Here is an 18,336-nt window from a genome sequence, read left to right as displayed (position 1 = left end):
AGGCTGTCGTTAACCTCGACGTCATCATAAGCGCTGTGGGCACCGGTCAAAGACAGGTCCCGTAGAGAATGCTGCTTCCGAGAAGCCAAGTGTTTGCACTCCCACAACAGCTGCTTGGGGTCCGGGGTTCACGCGGGAAACCTCACAGGCGAGTCGTCCTCGTCAGGCACTCGCAGAGAAGCCCCTTTCGCGTGGAAGCATCTGTGCGTAACAGCTGGCGTTATCGCTGCCCCATTTAAGACGCGACGACGCTTTGTACGGAGCCTATACTTGAGGAACCGGGGTCCTGAAATTGTGGAATACAATGCGCCTCCCTGTATGGCCGTTTCTTTTTTCTTTTTTTTATAGTGTAAGTATCGTAACTGGAGACGGCCTAGCCGGAGGTAGACACTCAGGCGTCACCTTCCGATTCTTTCGGATTGTCACTCGTCTCGACCAGGGTGTGTGTCGACTGTGCTGGCACGTGGTGGAATGTCACTGTGCTTGGAGATCGAAGACATTGGAACATCGATACCTCCATCTTTTATGCGCCTTGATTGCCGCACACTTTGTCTGACAGGTGTTACACCAGTGACAGACGCGAGCGCTTTCAACTTTCTAGACGAGTCAGCGCGCATGTGAATACCTAATGGGAGTATTAAAATATAAACTAAACCCAAAAAGACGTCAAACATAATATAGAGGCACGCCGACCATAAAGCAAGGAAAATAAGATCCAAATCTGTCCTCGTTTTGTGGTCGCTCTCTGTATTTTTTTGTGTTTGTGTTTGACATGATCCATCCCGACCAGACGAGCTTTCGTCAAACCCTTGACTAAACTGACATATATAATATACCGGGCGTTTCGGCGAACACTTTCAAAAATTCCTAAATATAGGTGGTCAAACCAGAAAGAGCAGTTTTTCCGACACACAATGTCAGCCGCAGCAGGCATGAGCAATTTTTAAAACACGCTAACACTCGCTAATTCATTATTTTTTAATAAACACGACTCGTGGGCCAACGGCGAGTTGGTAGGCGCGGAGAAGACCATGAAAAATCTGTTTTTGAAACGAACGCCAGGGGGGTTTATTTCCCGCGCAAAATCGAAAAAGACCTTTGGGGGGTGCGCAGGATGCAAAGCCTACGGCGCCCAGTGCGAACAGTCTGCCCATTGTAGCGTGGCATGCACTCTTGTTCTGCTTCGTCGCCTGGCACAAGAAAAAGGATATATATATATATATATATATATATATATATATATATATATATATATATATATATATATATATATATATATATATATATATATATATATATATATATACATATATATATATATATATGTGTGTGTGTGTGTGTGTGTATGTATGTATGTATGTATGTATGTATGTATGTATGTATGTGTGTATGTGTGTGTGTGTGTGTGTGAAGGAAGGAAGGAAGGAAGGAAGGAAGGAAGGAAGGAAGGAAGGAAGCGAACAGTCACCGAAACCAAGGTGCATATTGGAATGTTGCTATTTTTAATTTGTAGTGCCAATCATTTGGTTTAAAGAAAATTACTTATAAAGCAGCAGAAAAAACAACCATGACGCCGGTGGGATCCGAACCCACGACCCCCGAATATCGCGTCCGGTGCTCTACCAACTAAGTTGTGCGTGTGCGTGTGTGTGTGTGTGTGTGTGTGCGTGTGTGTGTGTGTGTGCGTGTGTGTGCGTGCGTGCGTGCGCGCGCGCGCATTTTTTAGAATGAGTCGTTCTGCGCAAATCGGCGCGGTCAATTATGTCATAAATAGATTATTTAATTAAAACCCGCTAAAGATATGCCCGGAAATCTGGCTGAAGACTACGGACTGAAATGAAACGCGCCACGGAGTATTTTCGAGCAGGTGCCGTTATTCTGAAGTAGTTTATTCCGTTTCCCTCCTTCTCGCTCGGCAGCAGCTGCAGGGGGAACTCCCGATCTCCATGGCAACGGCCAATAGAAAGCGCCGCCGAACGCGGCACGTTCGAACAAGGCGCTCATTGCGCGAAATGCCTTCTGCGTTTCGGCTGACGCTTGAGAATGAAAAGCTTTGCACATAGCGCTCGCTCGGTGTTCAGACGAAGGGTAGTATTGCGCCTGATTTACGCCATCGAGTATCTGTAAAGCCCCACGAATAGCCAACTGAACGAGTGCATCGACTGTGACCTTGCTGAGGCGATTTCTCTTATGAAGTTAAAAGAACAATCCTCAGAGAAAAACAAAAAAAAAACCTTCTATGTGCCCGAGCGCATCCTTGCTATTGAGAACAATTTGAGGCGGACTGATTCATCACTTTCGGACACGCATACATGTCTTGCTATACCGAGAACAACGTGAAAATTTGTGTGCGTATATTTCTAACCCTTTATATTACGCAAATAACACGACTCAAAAACTTTAGGGATTCACGCACGCCGCTCACTTCGACGCTCACGGAATTTCAGCACTATTCTTGAAAAGCACATTTTTGAGAAATTAATATTTTCTTTATCATCCGAAGCTGTTTCCGCAACGAAAAATCAGCTACAGTGTCATTTAGTAAAGAACTGCACCGCGTGAAAGAAGAAAAAATTACAGCATCAGACACCGCTTCCTAGGCACACCGTAGAATTTCGCTGCGTCCATTTTTATTTTTTGTTTTTGAAAAGTGTTTTTTTTTTCTAGGCGCAAAGGGCTGTGGTAGCGAAGCACAACTAGAAAGCAGGAGGAGACGGAACAGGACAAAGCAATGCATATATAATATACACTGTTAATAAAAGTCTCCAGCCGGTTCGGTACCCGCTGCGGACGAGACGTTTCCGATAATAGGCTCCAGACAGCGAAGCCAGTCCTCTGCACTATCCAAAGCTTCTAGCTCATCAGGCGCTTATCAGGAAGCCCAGCGGACGGCACGGCTGACTGTTGTGGTCTCACTCGCAGTGACCCAAGGAGCTTTTGATTAAAAGAAAAAAAACTTGTGACCCCGGAGGCAAAACAAAACCCAGCCTGCCGTTCGTAGATTTCTGCGAGTTGATACTGGATACAGTACGCTGTATGCAAACAGCGCCGTTTTGTATAATTAAGAGTAATTAGTCATTAGCATCCACCCGAACTAAGCCGTACCGCTACTTGGGAAGACGGGGGAATAAACTTCGAGGCCGGTAATGTTGGCCCCGCTAATGAGGGCGCTTGCTCCGCTATAAGGCCAGAGTCCGAGAAAAGCCAAGCACTAAATATATGCTCTCTCTCTCTCTTCAGAAGGAAGGCGGAGGGTACGGGAAATACAGGCACCGCTTTGACAGGATTTCGCAACTCGAGAAAAGTTCCTCCTGATTGAAGACATAAAACTAGCGTTCGTCCTTTCGACGAACAGTGCGCCCTGTGCACGGTCCTTTAATTCATGTCCTGGCCCGGGGCTGAAAACTGGGACCCCTGCAAGCAAGGCACCATTTTTTTCCTTTGCCTATCTTACCCACTAACGAACGTCAAGGGCAGCTCCTCTCTCTACCAACGAAGCTAACCAGGACGGCTAACTGCGCTCATGTGAACGTTAATAAATAGTTTACTCCCTGAAATGGAACCTAGTCCACTCTGGGGGAATAAAAAAAAAACCATATGGGGCCGTGTCACGTAACGATACATTCCGCGATTCGTTGTTTTGTCCGCATTATCACTGGCAGCTTCCGCCTATGAGATCACGGTTAACAGCTGCGTTGGGGAACTCTACTGAATACACTGGAGTAACGCTGTGGTGCAGGCGTCTTAAATGCCTTCATTTCCTTCCCTTCACTGCCACCCCCCCTTCCCACCTCCCACTGAAGTTTAGCTTTGTGTTTTGTTACTGTAATTCTAGGGCAGGTTCAAATATTAAACTGGCCGTCGCTCCGGAACGGGTCTTCTCGCTGCGTAGTGCGATGACCCGCTGGCTCCAGTGACGTAACGTGACAATATTACTCTCTCTCACACGCATACAATGTCAGTCGTAACGTCAGAAAGAAGAAATCTGTTTGTAAATTAGTAGTCGAGTGCACCACGCTCTGCAACTTTGAGATCAAGAATACGAAATTGACGCGTCTGTTTGGAAACGCTAGCTTTTGAGCGTTTAATTGCTTACGCTTATCTCATTCGCAGGTCAGTTTACCTAACCTAACCTAACCTAACCTAAAGTTCGAAGCTTCTTAAATGCGAGAAACGTAAAGTTTGGCTTAAATTGCAAGCGAAGTCTGCTCTTTCTTTGTGTGCGCAGGAGTGCGGGCCTCGGGGCATGCGGGAACTACCGCTACGACTAGAGCGACGCCTGGCAGAAGTCGACGGACCCGAGAAGAATCTGTGGACAACGCATGTACTTTTGACGGGAATAAACCGATTACACGCGAAGGCAGCGACGACTCTGTGAAAAATGCCCTGTGTATAGTACATATAGTGACGCGCCAGGGGGCGTGTTCTTGCTACTGCGGCTGCTGCTTCCTTCGCTGCTGAAAGGAAGTGTATACCAACCTTGAGTGGACTACGATGGGCCTTTATTGTGTGTGCGCGTGTGCAGAAATGCACTCTACCCGCCTGCACCCCGTTTTCGTGGAAACACTCTTGCGTCCATACCTGTACATAACAATACAGGCCACCAATGTCTCTTCGTAACCGTGCACTGTTCATGTTTGTCACGTGAGTATAGCGTCCACTGCATACATGGCAGCCCAGTATAGGTGGGAGGGTAGGTCACTCCTGCTATCCGGGCGAGCTTGCAAGATGCGGAGGAAGGAGTCGTGGACGGAGAGTAACACAACAAGGGGAGTTCCAAGGGCAGTCAGTGAGAGCGCACTAGTGCAGCGGTTGCGCTGACAGCTTCGCGTGCGTGTTGGGGTGTTTCTTTTTTGCCGTTTTTTTTTACGCTGGGTGGCAACTATCAGTTGCAGCCTTCGCCCTGCCCGTCCATAAACGGTTCATTCTAAGCTGTACTTGTGCACTGGAGCCGATCACATCGTTTTCTTCGATAGAGCGTTGTCAGTCAATACTCCCCTTTCAATTTCCCCGCGTGAGCGTCAAAGCGCGAGCTTCAAAGGTCACTGCAGCACCTCGCCCGTACAGCAGCGTAAGACACACCTGACGTCAGATGAATAAAGGTAAACGCAAATTTACCATCGCCACTTGCGTCAGCACATTTAAAGCTACCTGCCTTGGAGCGTGTGTAGAAGCACTAATCGGGACCATGCCATATTGCACGTCTGCACGTTGGGAAGTATCGATTGGCTCGTGTTTCAAACGTGCACTGATTTACTCCTTCTGTTTTTTTTTTTTTTGCCGTCCTTGGCAATGCGACTTAAATCCTCGGCAAGTGGCATATTGCGGCCATCACCCAAATGGTGCATTGACGCGTAGAGATTTCGGGGCTTCTCTTAAATCACGCAGAACTGAGCTCGTCGCATATATAGAAAGAGAACGCATACTTGCATTTTTTTTTATTTCGTGCTAATCTACACCACTGTGGATAATTAGCCATGGCGTTCTACACGAAAATATTAGAACAAGGGCACCCAGCAAGCGACACGTTTCAGCACAGTTACCACGCAGCCATTGTACAGCCTTTGTCTTAAAGGTTTAGAGCCCAGGGGAGTTTGCTTGCAAGCCTGTAGCATTTGTGGAGGCCCTACCCAATGGAGGGTGGAAGACCAAAGATCTTTAAGAGCTTTGGAACGGTGGGAATGCATCACGAGCCACACGATGTGGCTCATAAGCAGCCCACTGGGCTCTAAGCTTATAACAAAGGATGTAGGTTCCAGGCGCGTAATAAAAGGTAGAGAGCCACAACTTTCTCTATTCCCCGAACGAATAGTTGGCCAAATAAGGGAACTGAGCAGATTCCCGGGAAGCACAATTGCTACAGACGCGCTTGAAAATAGGGCTGCGCGTTCTGTCCTCGTTTCTTGGAGGCCAGGTTATTTGTCCCTTGCCCGCCGTCGCTGCGGCAGTAACAGCGAAAGGTGACGCTTTAATCAGCTGCCCTGCCCTGCGCCATAGTATACGAACGTAAAAGAGATTACATTCACGCCCATCTGTTATACGAACCCACATGACGAAATGACTATATGCGCTTGTACTTCTTTTGTTAACATGTTTGTGAACACAGAGAAAGAACCCATATGCAGCCCTGAGGCAGATTTAACAGCTCCGCTGTATAGAACGACGCGGACGTACTCTCCCACCGCCCCTAACCAGCTTTAGTGTATGAAGAAATAAGAAAGTGTACAAAAATTAAAAGACATCAAATAACGCCCTTCGCATTCAAGCTGCCTACTAAGGAAGCAGCTTTACGAAACAGCTGGCGAAATGCGAAAAGTCGCTTCAGCCCAAACAATACTGCACTGCCGCTGACGCAGGACGCGGAGACTTGCAGCGTTTCTTCGCCACGCGAGCAGCGCACCTCGCTTATTAGGCGCGAAGAAGGCGTGGACTGTGTGTGCCCCGCCGTCCCGCTCCCGTCCAGGTGCTGGCTGACCTCGGGCGGCACACACTGAGTCACTGACCGGCGCAGAACACATCACGCAGCGATTCGGTATTCATCGGTCCTCTAGCTGGCGCTTGTTGGCGCTCGGTAAAGCAGCGGCCAATACCTTTCAGGCTTTTGGACGCTGCTCGGGGAGGCATGGTCGCGAGGCTGTCGTAGCCAGCATGCGTTTCCACACTACCCTGCAGGTGGCTGACAAACGAACCAAATTTCCTTGCACCTGTCGCGGTGGCCCATTCGTTATGGTGTTCGGCTGCTGACCACAAAAGTCGCGGGATCGAATTCCAACCACGTAGGCCACGTTTCGATGGAGGCTAAATGTAAGGAGCCCGCGCGATGTCATTGCACGTTAAAAAAAAAAAACAGGTGGTTTAAGTTAATCCGGAGCCCATTGCCTTCTTTCTCTCTCCCTCCTTCATCCCTTCACTCACGGCGCGGTTCGGGTTTACACCCTATGTGAGACAGTTCCTGCGACTTTTTCTGTCTCATTGCCAATTATTTATACAAACTTCTGCGAAGACCGCGCGCGTCACCGTGCTTGAAGTGCTTATGTCACCGTGACCACGGCTCTGGCCTTTAGCTCTGCAGTTACAGCATCGGCTTCGCGCCGCGCGTTCAGCCTCAGTCTCTGCAGGCGTTGTCGGAACCTGGGAAAACGTATAGCGACCTTGCGGTTTTACTGATGCTTGCGTTACATCGTCCGCCCCAGTCCTTTATTTTATTGTTACTTTTGTTTAATGTACAGGCAGCTGCTGGGATGCGGTTAACCGGCAGTATGGGCACGAACGCTTTCCTTTATCTCTCTCGGCCTAGGTATATGGCAAATGTTTTTCCGTCGCTTTTTGACAATATAACCCAATGCCGAATTTTTTAACCCACATTATATGTACACAAGAATGCATGCTGCACGTCATCTTGAGTGCAAATTTACCTTTCAGAGACGCTGACGAACTACAGGTCAGCCAAGTTATTCTACTCGCCAGGCGCAACTGACGCTGTAAACGCGATACGACGCTTACAGCGAGTACGCGGAACAACTCGCGATCCCGCTCTGGTGGGACATCTGCTGCACGACTCTGTTTAGTTCCCGCTCCGAAGCCAAAAATACGACCGAGCTCCCTGCCACCCTCGCACGCAAGGCAGAGCGGTCTCTCAAAGCGCGTTAGCAGCACCGCGCTTCAACCGCGGTCGTGACTTTCGCAACCCCTGCTACCAGCGCCTTAGCCGTGTAGTGGGAGGCGGGTGATCGCCCGACAGCCCACGTTTTCCACGTTGCTCGTTGACTGCATGCTTCGGAAATTAAGGTTCCAGCTTCGGTGTCTAATGCGTGCCACCAGGGGACGCAGAGGGCCCACCAAAGGACGGCGTCCTTTCTAGCCACAAGGTGACGGGCGCTGACGGCTGGCGCGTGCCAACGCTGCCAGTTAAGAGTTCATTGCCACCCCGTCGTGCCTACAGAGGGCCGCCGTCCATACAGCGCGCCTCCGTTCGCAGCCTCGGCGAGACGCAGCAGCAGCGCATACGCGGCGCGTAAATTTCCACGTTTAAGACGGATCGACGGAGCTGCGCGGACTCCCAATCTCTCCACGTGCGCGACCCGTTGCGCAACGCTCCGGCAAACGCGCCAAGGACGCGGCTGCGATGAAACTCCGCCTCGCGCGCGTGCAGAGTGCGGGTCGCACCACTCGCGCAAGGCGTCATCGATCGAGGCGAGCAGCTGCGCGCGCTCTTTCAAAAGTTCGTGCGGCAGATTCCACCAGTGGGCGTTTGGTGCATTCCAAGCGCCGGATGCGGTCAATTGGGCCGCGAGAAGCCAGAGAGGAAGCTAACAATGCCAACACAGGGGCCAGTTGGTCGAGGGGAAGGCCGCATTCTGAGCTTCCTAACGAAAAGCGACCGAGGAAAGTGCCGAATGCTCGCACAGGCACCCAAGGGGCTTGCCATGGGAAAGCACACTAGCTTTCTTAGTTTGTACGACGCCAAAACGTGCCTTCGGCAGACGTCAATTTCCGCTTTGCCAACAGGTGCACCCTGCGCGGGGCGGAGTGCGAACGAAGAAGTAAGGACTGTCCCGTTGCGCTGGTTGGAAGCCAAGACGAACGAAAAACCACTTGTCTCCGAAAGGTCGCGCGACTCGCCGAGTCCCGGCTGTCTTGATTGTGACAGCCTCGAGAGAGGAGACTCGCGTTGTTTCGAAACTCTCCCCGCTATTTCCAAACCTCCTTGCGCCATGCGTATGAGCCGTGCAACGAGGCTCTGCGGCTGCGGGCTAGTATATAGGGGACGAGGGACGAGACCCTGCAGTTCGCACAACGCCCTGACCCGGCAGCCATCGAACCTTCCGGCCCAGGATTAATTCGGCAAGCCGCGTAGCTCTTGTTCCCGTTGCAGAGACATTTTTATCGTGGACGCAACGTTACCTCTACATACGTGTATACCGGGAAACATGTAGTAGTCAGTTTTATTACTTTCGACGTTGAGGTTCTCACCAGTGGATCAGAAGCTGTTTAAGCAAAAAAAAAAATCGGTGTGAAATTACTGCCTTAAGTAGCTGCTAGTTTTCATCATTATATTTACAGCGTTCAGGGAAGCGATGTAAGGAGTTAACAGGCCCGTCGAACAGGGTGCTATTCGGACTTTACGTCAGTGTAAGCCAGTGTTGTGATTAGTTTTGGTTTCATTGGGTTTAACGTCCCAAAGCGACTCAGGCTATGAGGGACGCCGTAGTGGAGGGCTCGGGAAATTTCGACCACCTGGTGTTCTTTAACGTGCACTGACATCGCACTGGACACGGGCCTCTAGAATTTCGCCTCCATCGAAATTCGACCGCCACGGCCGGGATCGAACCCGCGTCTTTCGGGCCAGCAGCCGAGCGCCATAACCACTCAGCCACCGCGGCGGCTAGTGTTGTGATTAGTGTAACTGCAATGTATACAAGTATCGGAATTCGCCTCCTGTACCTTTTTTTGCTGTTCACACTTGCGTGCACAGTACATTACACGCTTGTTCGTGATGATAACTAATGTCCAAATGATGATGACCCAGAGGTATATATTTTTCAGCAACATGAGCTGCCGGGCAGACGACTTATACAGTCGGCCGTACATTGCCGTCTTCTGTTTTTCGGCGAACCAAGTGCTGTTCACGCAATAGCAAGCCCACCGCCAAGGAAAATCGCTTAGACGCGTATCCCCTAGTAAAAGCCGTCGAATTCGCTTCTAACTGCACTGCTTTGCACTGCACGTGCACACCGAGCGTGCCAACACTTGGCCACGCAGGCGACGAGTCCGGCGACGCAGCCGAAGCGCCACCGCCGGAGCAGTGCTCCGGCACGCTGTCGACGCCGCACTCCCGTCGCCGGAGCCAAAGAGCCAATCCAGACGCTCAAGTCGACGCGCTCAATTCGAACGCGCTCTTTGGCGGCTGTATTCGGAGGGCCGAAATTTCCGCGGGCCCTCGCGCTGTGTTGAACATAAAGCCGCCTGTGTGGCGGCCAGTATGAGCTGAACGCAGGCAGACAGGAACCGCCATCGAGGGGGACGGTTCGTTTAGGGAAACAAGCGTCGACTCATATGCGAAGTTTCGCCCTCGCGGCGATAACGACCGGAGGGCGATACTTTGTACCAAAGAGCGGCTCACGAAACGCAGAAGGGGCCTCTCTGTCCCGATGTAATGTGTCCTGTGTGTCTGTGAAGCTCCGTCGCCCAACAGCTTACGGCGCCCACACGCACGAGCCGAGCGTGTGGCGCAACACTGTGCTTTGCGGCGATCAGACGCTGGCGGGCGTCATGTGCTGGAGCGGCCACCCACGTCCGAACTCATTCGAGCAGAGAAACGTTTTCCAGGAAGACGAACTCTCCTCACCAGCAGAAACAGTGGACTCACGATAGGCCATCTGCAACTCCAAGGCGATTACGACTGTGCCGCGCACTCACCACTTCGCCTCTGATCGGAGCGTACACATATTCGGAATATACTCCGAGTGCTTGGACTTCAAGAATTTTTTATTCCTGGCCCTGATTTCCTGGTTTAAGTTTCGGATAATACCAAATTCGCGGAAAGTCGGTAGCAAGGCCGTACTCACGACACTACCAATATTCTCGCTAGTTATGCATGCTGCCGCGCCGGTGTGAATGACGAGAGACCACGACTCGAGGCAGGCTAGGTTCCGTCGATTTTGGCTAAAGAAAATTCAGCTTTATTTAGTCGATCTATAGATACGTCGGTGAGTGCAGAAGCGTAAATTATGCGCCAGAGCCAAAACTGCTGCGGCCTAGCAGAAAACGGGGCTCGATACCGAGCCAGCTCACCTTTTTCGCGAGTAAGCCCCCAGTCGCCGACTTCGGGGGACGATAGGCCAAGCACAGCGCTCAGCGCGCTCTGTCTCCTCCCGTTGTCTTGGCACGTGCCGCACTCGTCCTCTACGCCCCTCACTCAGCGACGAGGGCTCCACGTGCCGAACGCTCGCGGCGTCGGCACGTGTACTCCGGAGCGCAACCCCTGGAGCGGCGCTGCGCGCCTCGCACAACCGAGCACCGGGCAAAGCCGGTCCCCCGTCCTACGATCGCTTTCTTGCGCCAATTAAGCGGCCAGCTGCAGATTTCGAGTAGCTCGTTACTATAACTAACGTACTTAACTCGATATTTTTCCGAGGTACTGGCGTTAACGAACGAATCTGTCCGTTACCGGGCGGCCGCACCTCGATCGAAGCGGCAGCCGCTCCGTTGCTCTCGCCTCCAAATCGACGTTGGAGCTTAGTGACGTCAATGGCCATGTGATAGCAGCGAAGCTCCGCCTACTTCTCGTGTCGCGCGGGGCGTGCGCTCGCTCGCAGGAAGAGCCACGGCGCGTGGCTAGAGGGCAAGGGCGATGAAGGAGAGTGCGCGACGCACCTGCCTCGCGGAACGTTGCCGTTACCTTCGAACGCCGTCCGCCTGGCATGAGGACATTTAGCCGGGTGTTGATAGTACGCGGCGGTTGCGGTGATCCGCTAGGGCTGGGATCGATACACGCTCGCGCGCGGGAGCTGGTGAAAGGCCTGCTTCTTCTGGCACGCGCTCTGCCCCGTATAATGAACGGGCTACATTAAACGTGCGGGCATGTGGCTCGCACATTGAGAACCAACGAAAGCGAAATAAGGATCACGGCGCTCGATCTCTGTCGCTGTTCGGCAAATTGTGAAAGGGAGCTGGGAAATGTTCACATGCAGCGAATAAGAAAAAATTAGCAGTACATGCCAGTTAAAAATTTAAAAAAATGAGTGCCGGAGCTTTTTTAATAATTATTTTACGCTCGGAGATTAGAATGGGCACAATTTTTTTGTTAATGTTTTAAGCTCAAGCCAGATGAGAAATCCCAGTGGCCGTGTTGTCCAGTAAAGTTTCCTGACTGACTGATAATTAGACTTTTTTTTTTGTTCGCTGCTCCCCGCATATGTCACCGCGTAAGCGTCCTAATCTTTATGTAATTCGTTCTAAATAGTCAAGCAAAGCAACGGACAATTTAGTTGTAGTAGGGCTGAGGCATAGAGGGCTGTAACTTAACAACGCCTGAGTGAGGACCGCGCATATTGGCTGCGTTATTCACCAGTTACGTTTACTTTTAATAAGTGAACACGACCTATGACCCCATTTAACTATGCAAACATGGTGTACAAGCAACCGCACAGACGCTAGCGGTATGCATCGCAATGAAGGGAGACAGGGAAGGGCGTACGAGCGCCACTTCCTCTGTGCCAATGACACTGAGAAAATTGCGAGATGCGCGTATTGGGCGAGCTGCCACTGATGCATCTTACTATCAGCGTCCTTGAGAAAGAACAGGGAATGCAGTGATAGGTGACGGAAATGAGAAAACACGTCACAAGTATAAACACCACAGGAGGCTTAGTGATTTTTTTTTTCGCGGATGAGGGGGCGGATGACACGAAGATGCCAGGTGTAAGCAAGACCTCTCCGCCATTACCGCCTTCGACCGCTATCCATAAATCAGTCCATTGCGTACATCTTCATTACCCTAGGATGATGATGGATTTTTATGGCGCAAGGGCATCTGCTGCCAAAGAGGGCCATGGCACCCTGTCCACTGAGAAATGGCCACTTCCACGTGCTAGGAAAAATTACGGTAAATAAACACTGAACTTCCTCATATCTAATAATCTCAACAGGTACGAATGTAGCCGACTTAGCGTGTGTAACCTCCCGAGACACGTTCTCAAATTGCACTTTGTAAACAAATTTCTACCTATTGCAGTGTGTATGCGCATCCTTTTGCTGTTCCCGTTATCATCACCCAGTGTGTGGCACACAAGGCACGCTTTGTTTGGCTCTAATGTGTTTTCTTAGTAGTTGGTTCATAATTTCTCCCGTTTACTGTACTCTCCTGTACGAGGATCTTTTCTGCTTTTCTTACTCATAATTCGCCACCAGTGTGCTCGTGTGCCACCTGCCTCCGCTGCATGCGTCTTTTTTTTTTTTTTTTCACGCGGCTTCTATAAACGCCACAGGCATTTTCAAGCTATCTTTTTAGTTCTTGGCCTGTAGCCTACTCTAAACCTGAACGCACATTTGGAAATAAAAGTGGTCCGGTCTTTATTCCTTTCTTTCTTTCTTTCTTTTCCTTCTTTCTTTCAAGCGCTCTGGTGATCTCGCAGAAAGCAGCACCGTCATTGGGGATTGCATTGTTTACGAGCGTTGACCACTTGTTCGCAGCCGCAGAGCAACAGTCTGGAGGAAAACAAATGACAGTGAGCCGCTCACGCCGACATACCGCGAGACGGTGTCACATCCGACTACCAATGATTGTGACCGTGAAGAGTGGCAAACGCGTTCCGCCCTATATGCTGGCCAGCCGCCAGAGGCATTTATGCAGTCTCGCTGCGTTTCTGAACCGCGGGCAGCGCCTTCGGAGCAAATAAAGTGCAACGGTCTTCCCGACTCGCAAGCCTTGCACTGGTCTCCAGAGGCTCTGCAGCTGTTTGTAATTTTTCTTTCCTCCACCAGCTGGCATTCACGGAGCGATCTCGCACGCTGTTTATCTGCAAACGCGGAACGTCGATTTTTCGTTCCAAGTACCGAACGAAATGCCACGACGACGAGCACAAGCAAAAAAAAAAAAAACAACTGATGCTGCAGCCATTCAACGATGGTCGCGAACGGAGGTGTCTGTCCGTATTCTGCACCGATTCAGGATTGATTGGTTTATGGCTTATGGGGGTTTAACGTCCCAAAGCGCCTCAGGCTATAAGGGACGCCGTAGTGAAGGGCTCCGGATAATTTCGACCACCTGGGGTTCTTTAGGTTCCACTGACATCGCACAGTACACGGGGCCTCCAGCATTTCGCCTCCATCGAAATTCGACTTCCGTAGCCGGGATCGAACCCGCGTCTTTCGGGTCAGCAGCCGAGCGCCGTAACCACCGAGCCAGCGCGGCGGCCCAACGGTAATGTGTTAGCGGTTGCACTGCGCTGTATTCGTTCGGCCGGCAAGCGATCTTGCGGCGCCACCGGCACCCTGAGTCGTATACGGCACTGTCCGCAGTGCACGGCACAGAGCGGTAGGTATATGCTCCTTTCAAATACGAAAAAAAAAAATCAAAATAGCGAAACAGAGAAATAAAGAGGGAAACAGCACGGGAGAGAAAACATCTGTCGCGGGTTTGCGCAAGCTTGTTCGCGAACATTTAGCACCTGGCAAGAGCAAAGGCTCACATTGTCGCAGCGGGCCTCAATTAGCGCCGCTTTCGACCCTCCGAAGGCGATTTACATCACGCAGAGAGCAGCAGACAGGTATGTCTGGCCGCAGGGATTCCGTACCAATTTTGCTGCATCGTGTGCGCGAACAAGTTCTTTGCGACGAGTGGACTGCGCTGCGAAACCTGCATACATAGCTTGCGATCGTTCGCAAATGCAAATACCTTGCGGAAAGGAGCAAGCGACAACGCGCAACAAATGAGGCGCTATACCAAGAAGAAGGCGAGCTAGTGCTTGCAACACTGCGGCCCCCGCTCTTCGCAATCTTGGGTATCGGTTGACGGCGCGTGAACAGTAATATGCTCATAGAGAAAAAAAAAGTTCTCTAACAATGGAAACGCCTGAATATTGTTGCCGGGTGTAGGAAAGAAACGTTTATCGACCGCTACAAGCTGCCGCAAGCGTTATCAGCGCTTGCTCCTTTATTGCTGAACGTGTTTGATTCGCGACAAAGAGGGCACAACTCGAGGAAAGCCAGGTGATTTGGCCGACGGAGCGCCGTATGGCCGCTGGAAACTGACTCGCGCGGGCTGCTTTTCTGATCGAAAGCGTTACTTACGCTCGCCTAAGAAAAACGACACACGAAGGACACACAGCTGTGCAACGAATGGAAACTGTTACGTTTATCCTTTATTTTATTTTTTAAACCGCCGCAGCGACGGACCAGTTGCCGGCGGCAATTGCGAGCCTATTTCTCTCTATCAGCGAAAACCTCAACCTCAACGAAAACCTCAGCATTCGCGCAGTCCTTGACTTTATAACTGTACTATATTCCGCTTCGACCTTCACCGCTCGACCCGCCGCGGTGGCTCAGTGGTTAGGGCGCTCGGCTACTGATCCGGAGCTCCCGGGTTCGAACCCGACCGCGGCGGCTGCGTTTTTATGGAGGAAAAACGCTAAGGCGCCCGTGTGCTGTGCGATGTCAGTGCACGTTAAAGATCCCCAGGTGGTCGAAATTATTCCGGAGCCCTCCACTACGGCACCTATCTCTTCCTTTCTTATTTCACTCCCTCCTTTATCCCTTTCCTTACGGCGCGGTTCAGGTGTCCAACGATATATGAGACAGATACTGCGCCATTTCCTTTCCCCCAAAAAACCAATTACATCACCGCTCCCTCTCCCCCCCGGCCCATTCAGTTTCAACGCGGCAGTGTTAGAGCGCACGCTCGGCGGGAAAGCCGTGCGCGTTGTCAGACTAATTCAGGATTGGTCGAGAGGGTTGTGACGTCACAATTTGAGCTGCGCAATGAACATGATTAAAACTGGAGTTAAATTGGGACTATGAAGTCGCAACATCACTGAAATGTGATTATGACATACAAAGATGGAAAGCAAATTAATTTCGCTAAAAAGAAAACTGGAGTAATTAGTTGGGATTCCAGCCCACGACCCTGCGGTTACGAGTCAGACACCCTGAGCCACTGAGGCATGTTCGTTCGACTTGGTTAAAGGGAGAACGTGTGTGTCTTGTAGTGTATCACATGGTCTAGTATGCCTGATGTATCGTAATCAGTACGTGTAATTAAGAGAGGTACTAATTAAACAAGAAAGTAGGCAGATAACCATCAATACTGCGGCGTCATACCTTTAAGGCGCAGCTTAGATGTTTCCTTAATTTTTCAGTAATGTGCTATGCGTGCAAGCATTATAGGAAGCTGTGGCGGGTATCCAAGGGCCCGTCTTCCGCTCGATGCAAGAAATGCCTCGAGTCCCTACAGAAAAAAAAAAAAAATCCTGGCCACGTGCCTGCTGACTCTGATCTGTCGTTCGTCGCCTTAGTTCCTTGTATTCTTCGCTCGTGAACTGATGTATTTTACTTGTTATTTGATTAATTGATTGAAATAGCTCCAAAGACCCTCCATACTAGGGTATTTACACTAAGGGGGGGGGGGGGGGGAATTTACTGTCGATTTACAAATTTATTTATTTTTTACTTCGCGACTGATGTTTCATCATTCTTTCTTTCCTACCTTTTGTTGTTAAAATGCCTTATGGATTTATTGCACACACAGTTCTCCATTTTTATATCGATTTCCCCCCCTTTTCGCCTCACACCTGAGGGCTAACAAACATACCTGCATCCCTAGCGTGTTCATAAATTATTTACTTTTTTTTTTGCTACACGAAAGCGCGCCATGCTTATCGTAAAAGATTCAGTGACCACTTTTTCTGGGTTACGAATGAACGAGACAGACGTAGACACAATAATCAGAATCAGCATTGTTACAGCCGATAGAAGCCTGCCTTTGTGAAAAGAAAAGAAAAAGAAGATAAGAAAAAAAAACGAAGTCCGAGCACAGAACATAAACATCGTTTCCGATGAAGAAACTTCGCGCACAGAATTAAAAATGTTATCGCGGCAGACTGCAAGCCTGACTTCTGATGCGTTTGCGAATGTGGAAATTTGAGTTCGTCCATTTACGCAGGCCCGCCGCGGTGGCTCAGTGGTTAGGGCGCTCGACTACTGATCCGGAGTTCTCGGGTTCGAACCCGACCGCGGCGGCTGCGTTTTTATGGAGGAAAAACGCTAAGGCGCGCGTGTGCTGTGCGATGTCAGTGCACGTTAAAGATCCCCAGGTGGTCGAAATCATTTCGGAGCCCTCCACTACGGAACCTCTTTATTCCTTTCTTCTTTCACTCCCTCCTTTATCCCTTCCCTTACGGCGCGGTTCAGGTGTCCAACGATATATGAGACAGATACTGCGCCATTTCATTTCCCCACAAAACCAATTATTATTATTATTATTATTATTATTATTATTATTATTATTATTATTATTATTATTATTATTATTATTATTATTATTATTATTATTATTATTATTATTATTTACGCAGCAGTCTCAGCCCTCCGGTCGCCTTGGCACGAGTGGGAGTTGTAAAGATCAGAGATACAGGGCGATTCGTGGGAAATTTTGCCGTTGCGCGAGTGTAGCGGAAAGAGAACGATACAATACAATGATTAAGGCCAGGGTTTTCGGTGCGTGCGTGAGGTAAATCTCGATGAAAGAAACAAAATCGATAAGCCGCGGTTACGACACATATTTGAAGCATAAAAGTGCACTACGTTTGTTTAAGGCAACGGTGCTTAGGACGGAGCGCCAAAGTCGCCGAGCGCCAAGGGGTCAATTTGATTTTTTCGGCACCCGTTAAGCTTTCAGGACTTTGTGCACGAATTATGCCTGGCGGAAACAAGAAGCGTTGCACGACCAAACATAGAACCATGTACGCAAGGTTCCGGACTGAAGTGATTTATAAGATTCCGCTGACCTGTGGAAAATTTTACATAGGTCAGACGGGTGACTGTGAACGAGAGGATGCGCCAGCACAAAACAAAAGTTGGCGCTGGTGAAGATGGCAATCTTGCTTGGCACTGTAGTAGATGCCCTGGCAAGTGTTCCCCACGTTTCTCTGAAGTCACCATTCTGGGCTATGGGAAAACCCGGAAGGCCCGCGAAATCTTTGAGGCCTTTCAAATAGCAAAACATGGCGATGCTTGCGTCAGTTCACCATCGATAGCGCTAACGATAAAAGAACTTGATCATATGAATAAGTATGCTTGAGCGTCTGTCCTGCCTTGGCGCATGCGTTGAGATTACTCGGCGGTCTGTACTCAATAAAGAATTCAGTTGTTAGTCCAGCCGCTGTCCTGTGTTGTTCTCTCCTGGTGTGTTCGTCTTTTTTTGGCTGGTATTTTCTTATTTAACATGCCATACCAACAGGCCCACCATTCTGCCCTGCCTCATAGCCCGAGTCGCTTTGGGACGCTAAACACCCATAAACCAAACCTTGCTAACGGAATGAAAACGTTGCTGCGATGACCGCTTCTCCTCGGCAGCGACCAGTTTAACTCTGCATGGAAGAAAACTCTGGGGACAGTTCGAGAGCTGTTATTGCAGCTTTTTTTTTTCTTTTTTGGCTTGTTTTCGTCGTCACACATGGCGAATAAGCTGTCAGGGATTTGCATATTTACCACTCAAAGCCATGCTGAGTTCCCCGGCTAGATGGGTATTAACAGCTTTTTAGGGGGCAAACTTTTCCAGCGCATTTACGTGCCCAATATAGGGAAACACCATTCTCGCTTTGACCGCACCGAAAATGC

General features: G+C 50.0%; 1 protein-coding gene across 1 annotated transcript in view; it reads right to left on the bottom strand.

Annotated features, from left to right (window-relative positions):
* The window catches only part of LOC144113663 (uncharacterized), a 110,343-nt gene extending 99,133 nt beyond the window's left edge, over positions 1-11,210 (bottom strand). The window contains exon 1 of the mRNA XM_077646873.1: positions 10,795-11,210. The gene's annotated coding sequence lies outside the window, so the exon portion shown is untranslated. The remainder of the gene's footprint in view (positions 1-10,794) is intronic.
* Between the last annotated feature and the right edge of the window lie 7,126 nt (positions 11,211-18,336).

The sequence above is a fragment of the Amblyomma americanum genome, chromosome 1 (genome assembly GCF_052857255.1).
Source record: "Amblyomma americanum isolate KBUSLIRL-KWMA chromosome 1, ASM5285725v1, whole genome shotgun sequence".
Lineage (NCBI taxonomy): Eukaryota > Metazoa > Arthropoda > Arachnida > Ixodida > Ixodidae > Amblyomma > Amblyomma americanum.
Note: the sequence above shows the minus strand (reverse complement) of the source record. Positions and strands in the feature narration are given on the sequence as shown.